The following is a 7,047-nucleotide window of genomic DNA, read 5'->3' as shown; positions in this document are numbered from 1 at the left end:
GGGTGCTCAGGTATGTACCAGCTCACTCCCGGTGACTACTTGGCGGGGCCTGGTGCCTGTTGCTCGGTCAGGCCTCTTCCGGGGCAAAGGGGGCCCTCGGGCCTCTGGGCCTACGGCTCGGTTCTCTCTGGCACAGTTGGCTGCCGGCAGAGCCGGCGGGCACACCACTGCAGCCCCCTCTGGCTTCTGCTCCGTGACTACTGGGTGACCCCTCATCTGGGGCTCTCCTCAGCTCTTACCAGGAGGGTGGCACGGATGCCCCTCCGGTGGTCCTCCTTGGGCTCTCGCACTCTGGGGCCTCTGGATGTCTGGAGGCTGGATCTCCTCCATGCCTGCTTCATGCCCTGGGGGACGGGGCTATGGCTCTCTACATCCTCTAGCAGACCATTACATGTGGAAACCATTTGAATACAAGCGCGCTGATCCACACAGGTGTGCACACGGGTGTTCACTGTTCATAGACATAAACTACACCTTTATTGGCTGCTATTTCCAAGCACATTATGCGCTGTCGGTCCTGCTTGCTACACAACAACATTCAATATTTAGTATTTACTGCTGTTTACACTTGGCTAGTGTTGTGTTTAGTATGTTGCTCTGTTTTTTTTGTTTTTTTTGGCTTGTTTTCTCTTCTTTTTCTCTCAACAGGTGATCCAGGAGATTTTTTTTTCTCTTTCTCTTTTTAAGTGCCCTTTCTCAATGGCCCTCTTCCCTTCTGTTTTTCTTTTCCTTCATCTTTCTTTCTCCCTTTCCTATCCCTCAGTCATGTCTGTCCCGTCTGTAACAACTGAAAATAAAATAAAATAAACAATAACAACAAAGGTTGATCAAATGGACCAATACGGCAAGGCTGTGATGATCCGTTTGGCAAAGTAAATCCAATGGGTATCCTTGTTGGTCTTCAGACAACAATTCTGACAGCTAAGGAACCAAATGGGACAGGCAAAAAAAAAAAAAAAAAAAAAAACCAACAACAACAAAAGCAACAACAATAATTAATAATAATAAAAATAATAATCATCATCATCATCATCACCATCATAATAAAGCTTACATAAGAGAGTTCAGGCTGCAGTGAAGAATAAAGGTCATTACACCAGCACTGACTATCAAGCTCATTAGAATTATACAAACTGTCTTGATGGATGCTCAGTCATCCAGGTAAGGAATCAATCTCCAGAAATATTGATTCTGTTCATCTGCATGTGACGTTTTCTGTGGGAGAAGCATTTCATCACTCATTCAAGTGACTTTTTTGGTCTCAGCTGACTGCAGTTTTCTCCAACCTTTTAAACAGTACATTTGCATAATGACTGAAACTAGCACCACTGGCGAACAATGGGCTGTGTGGTCAGTTTATTGATCATTAATATGCAAATTATGCAGATGATGGTGAAAGATGTACCCGTAGGGCCCCTCCATGATTCAGAGATGGTCTTTCCCTTTTCATGTAAATGGCCTCCTTGACTCCCCACTCAAACCAGCGTTTCTCCCTGTCCATGATGCACGGACTACACTGCCCCTGAGGCTACATTCTTTATGGCTATGCCTGTAACACTCTGCCTATTGCCTTCATATTAAATCATTTTTTGAATATTGAATTTTTAAAAATATTTCCTCACGTCATTATGCAGGCCGCAAGTAGAGGTGACATGGGCCGCGAGATTTAGACACAGGCATTAGAGCCTCTTAATGCGTGTTTTGTTTGGGTTTCCACCGGCGTGGAATTACCAAAAATAGAGAGGGCATAGCCTAACATATTGTAAAGTACCCTGCTGGGGTAATAGGCTGGCCAAAGGAGGAGATAGAAGCCACTGACATAAAGACAAGAAAGCTCCTTACCATGCATGGAGGGTTTCATCCCAAATCCAGCACCCTGAGGCTGTACGCTAAGCGGAAGGAAGGGGGCCGGAGACTGGTGAGTGTCAGCACCACAGTCCAGGATGAGACAACGAACATCCAAGAATACATTGGGAAGATGGCCCCAACTGACCGAGTGCTCAGTGAATACCTCAGGCAGCAGAAACCCAAGAAAGAGGAGGGAGACGAGGAACCATCATGGAAGGACAGGCCCCTGCACGGTATGTACCACCGGCAGATAGAGGAGGTGGCTGATATCCAGAAATCCTACCAGTGGCTGGACAAAGCTGGACTGAAAGACAGCACAGAGGCACTAATCATGGCAGCACAAGAACAAGCTCTGAGCACAAGATCCATAGAGGCTGGGGTCTATCACACCAGGCAAGACCCCAGGTGCAGGCTGTGTAAAGATGCCCCAGAGACAATCCAGCACATAACAGCAGGGTGCAAGATGCTAGCAGGCAAGGCATACATGGAACGCCATAACCAAGTGGCCGGCATAGTGTACAGGAACATCTGTGCTGAGTATAACCTGGAAGTCCCGAGGTCAAAATGGGAGATGCCCCCAAGGGTGGTGGAGAATGACCGAGCTAAGATCCTGTGGGACTTCCAGATACAGACGGACAAAATGGTGGTGGCTAACCAACCGGACATAGTGGTGGTAGACAAACAGAAGAAGATGGCCGTAGTGATCGATGTAGCGGTTCCGAATGACAGCAATATCAGGAAGAAGGAACACGAGAAGCTGGAGAAATACCAAGGGCTCAGAGAAGAGCTCGAGAGGATGTGGAGGGTGAAGGTAACGGTGGTCCCCGTGGTAATCGGAGCACTAGGTGCGGTGACTCCCAAGCTAGGCGAGTGGCTCCAGCAGATCCCAGGAACAACATCGGAGATCTCTGTCCAGAAGAGCGCAGTCCTGGGAACAGCTAAGGTACTGCGCAGGACCCTCAAGCTCCCAGGCCTCTGGTAGAGGACCCGAGCTTGAAGGATAAACCGCCCGCAGGGGCGTGCTGGGTGTTTTATATATATATATATCATGCATCCATTGGACGTAAAACTTACATCTTATTGCACCAGCATGCATCTGCTCTTATATAACTATCATTAGCTTACAGCTTTAAGTGTTAAAGTTATGTGCTGACTAAAAATGAAGACAAAATGATAGTTTATTAAATATACCTGTAATAAAATTAGCAGATTGTCTCGATGGAATTTAGTAAACACAGCCATCTGCTCCTTGCTATCTAAAATATAATAAACAGGACACTGGAGTCAATTCTTGACCATCTCACACTTCTGTTTAATCAGTTTGACTAACCCTCTGTTTGACATTTATTCATTTGTGTGAAAACTATAACTTTAATCTCAGCCAAACCGATTTACTCGGAAACAAATAAAACACTGAAAAAAGCCAAACAAGAACGTTTTTAAGTTATCTAAGTGACTTATATATTGTTTAACCTGAGTAGCCAAAACCATGGAGGTCTGAAAACGATGCGCAGACTATTAAATTAGTCCAGGGGCGTTTTTAGCCCATTTTTGGAAGTGCTGAAGCACCCCCAAAGTGAATCAAAGCACCCCCAAAGATTTCTTACTTTTTTTTGGCAATATTTGCTGTTTGTGTCACACACTACTAAAAATATAAAAACCATACAGTACTTGGTTGAGACATAATGTTTTAACAACAAAAGTATAGATATCCCCCCCAAAAGAAAAGAAAAAAAAAAGGGTTTGTTCCAGCTCACCTCTCCCCTGCTCTGGTTCTAGCGCCCTTTCTGCCAGTAGCTGAGACGCAGTGGAGCAGAGGTGTAAGTGCCTGGCTTAAAACAGGACATTTTGGCTGCATTTAACCTTCAGTTACTCTTTATATAGTTTGGTAGGAGTCAGACCATGTTTCTTTTTTAGCTGAAAAACATTACACCAGGTAACCTGCAGTGTTGACAATGTGTTTTCCAACGATGTTTGCTACCCTACAATCTGTCCTACTCTGTAGTAAAATCAGCGACATTTGACCGTCCTGTTGCTCCCATTGAAATTTATACAGTCTATTTATAATCTAAAATTTAAAATTGTCCGTAGCCTGCTGTTGTTACCACTGTCCTGTTTGAAAGCTGCTTATTTTGTCATATGTGCATGTGCCAAGGTACTAACTAGATAACTGACTGGATGCCTATTAACCTTATAACTCCTGTTGTGTGTGTGTGTGTGTGTGTGTGTGTGTGTGTGTGTGTGTGTGTGTGTGTGTGTGTGCACACAGAGAGACAGCCAGGTTCATAATGGATACAAGGAAGTTTTTTCAAAAAAAGGAGCCACGTTAAGGTAAAAGTTTAAGATCAAATGATCCGTCAAGGAATAGGATAATGTTGGATCAGTGTTTCAATATTTATATCTTTTATTAGATGTACATGTGGTTTGGTTATTTGCCTTTTGGTTGAAAGTACACTGCGAGACGACTTTTTATTAGAGATCTTAATAGTATTTTTTTCATGTTAATGTAATTTTTTTTCATCTAATTGAATACAATATATTTGTGTATGATTGTCAGGTTACGATATGTATTTTTTTTATTCCAATCCATTCTTCCTTTCATCATTTAAATAACCTTTATCAGATTTGATGGTTTTGTTACAGAGTTTAAAAAAAGTGTTTTGCTTTTCTTTCATAAATGTGGGGATTAAATTGTGTTAAAATGTACAAAACAGTGATGCCATGTTTTATGACGAGGACCCAGGCACAGAGAGACTTGATGCATTTAAGAATCTTATGATTTAATAAAGAAATTTGCCGACTTGAACAATGATGGTAAAATTATGATAACTGATAATGGAGATGAAGACAACAGACAAAGAGGACAGGGAGGAACAGGGGTTTAAATGCACCAAGGAGACAGTCAGAGAGAACTCTGGACAACTGGAGACATTTAAGAATGCAGGGACTGACAGAGACAGGGAAGAAGTCTCATCATAAAGTTTACCTTGCCTGGCTGGGCAGCTCTCTGGGTGCTCAGCACCCCCAAAGCTCTGATCCTAGAATCACCCCTGAATTAGTTGTTGACGATTTTGATAGTCGACGTAATTGTGGCTGCCTTACTCTGGACAACTGTTTTTGTCATGTAATTGGATTGCACTTTGTCAGGCCTCTACCCTAAGACTTGACCAATTTGAGTGTCCCACCTGAAGGCTAGGCTTCTGCTGGTCTAGCCTTTATGGTCACTAAGGCACGTAAACCCCCTGACCGCGTTAAGGGGGCAATCCCTCGGGAAAACAGAAAAGCAAAAAAACAACAAATGAAATGAAACATTGCTCATCAGATTCTAACAATTAAAACAGAACATTTACCTTAATTGGATGGCCTAATTCAAGTAAATTTGCAAAATGAAGTAAGAATAAAATAAGACCTCTCAATATAGCCAATACTTACAAAATGGGTTGGTATAGTAAAAAAACAACAACATAAACACCTGTTTATCGTGGTTTCATTGAAAATCAAATTAACAGAGAGACGTTAAACGCACCTCAGTGCCTGCCGTAGCTAAATGGGAGAAAGTACGTTCTTCGCAGCTGGATGGTTAATAAATTGGATTTAACTTAACCACAATACTTTGACATGAGTTCTTTATAAACTTGAGTCTAACATGAAGGCAGTGGCAAGATGCGTCACATGGATGTTTAGCTGGGGAGAGTGGCAGTTCTCTGCTGAGTGCTGTGTGAGCCTGCGCAAAAACAGAGCACGGAGGCATAGAGCGAATGAGACGTGAAACCTATCATCTCATTTGTGCCTTTTCCAATGGATTTTTCAGCTACTATAATAAATCTTGTTCATATTCAGTTTGTGGGTAATCTATTATTTTCTTTCTCAACTTTTAAAAGTTTGACTTAAGGGGGCAGGACATTTGTTTAAGGGGTCATTGCCCCCTCTTGCCCCAGCGTATAGCCGGCCCTGGTGTTGCTGCTTTACCAGGTGTAACAATTAAGTTTAGCATCCAGGCATCCATGAAAATAGAATTTATTAAATTTAACGGAGTTCGAAGTTAACAGGAAGTTTTCTCGCTAGTTCCCACCTAAACATGATATAGCATGTTCTGACTGAGAAATTTGTGAAAAAATTAAAACATACAGCTCTGCTATCACTTCCAACATAAATTAAAAGAGAAATCTAAACAGCAGTGACGTTTGTAGGGTTACTGAAGTTGCACTAGCTGGTATATAATGATGTGCTACGTGAGATAATCCATCCACAATACGAGGTTAGTCATTATTAAACTGCAACAACATGGGAATAGAGCAGCTGTGAGAGAATTCAACGTGAATAAATCGATGGTACGGAAGTAGAGGAAGCAAGAATGAGTTGAGTAAAGTTTGAGTTATCGCTTAATGCGCCGTCAGTTTCTGTCAGTGGTCAGTTTCGATCTCTTGTTTTTCTTTTAATCTTGACACACCAAGCCTACTTTTACATGTTGCAGAATTCCATCACCTTCATATTCATATTTGATTACTTATTTTTTTTACCTCCGTTGTGGCTTTGTGTATATTTAGTTTAATATTTGTATCTCATGATTCATTCTTGTTATAGTTAGTATTTACTTTGTTGCGTGGTTTCTTTAGTTTATTAGAAGTTTAGGACTCTTTTCTGTGGTTTCTTGTGAATTTATTATATTAATTTCAGTTTCTGTTCTAGTTAGTGATGTACACGTTGCTTCTGCTTAGTTCACCTTTGTGTCCCAGCGTTGTCTGCATTTCTCCTTCCTTGTTCCCCTCTCTAGTTCTTCAGTCATCTATGTCGATTTAACCCTCGTTTCCTAATCTTGTTTTATTTTGGTAACTGTTATTCTTAGTTTCTTGTGTTACATTTACTTCCTCTGCCCAAATATTTATACTTTCCAACCATGCATCCCACATGTGCTCTCCTCTCACTATCCCATGAGTGCGTTTGGGTCCACATCCTACCTGCCATGCATCATATCCATGACGCAGTGCACCCGTGACAATGTGCAATATTAAAATAATATATTGCTATCTCTCTTTTCTTTGTTTCTCTCTTCAGGTTTTCACATTTTACAGAACAGAGAAGTCTGTGAATGGGATGAAAAAACTGGAGAGGTGACTGGATTTTCACAGTACGGTTATAACGGAGAAGACTTTGTTGAGTTTGATCTGAACAGACTGACATGGATCGCAGTGAAACCAG

Source organism: Aulonocara sp. 'chitande type north' Nkhata Bay, linkage group LG22 (assembly GCF_057382095.1).
Source record: "Aulonocara sp. 'chitande type north' Nkhata Bay isolate Kocher_YH1m ecotype deep benthic linkage group LG22, A_spYH_male_GT1.1, whole genome shotgun sequence".
Classification (NCBI taxonomy): domain Eukaryota; kingdom Metazoa; phylum Chordata; class Actinopteri; order Cichliformes; family Cichlidae; genus Aulonocara; species Aulonocara sp. 'chitande type north' Nkhata Bay.
This window is presented reverse-complemented; position numbering follows the sequence as displayed.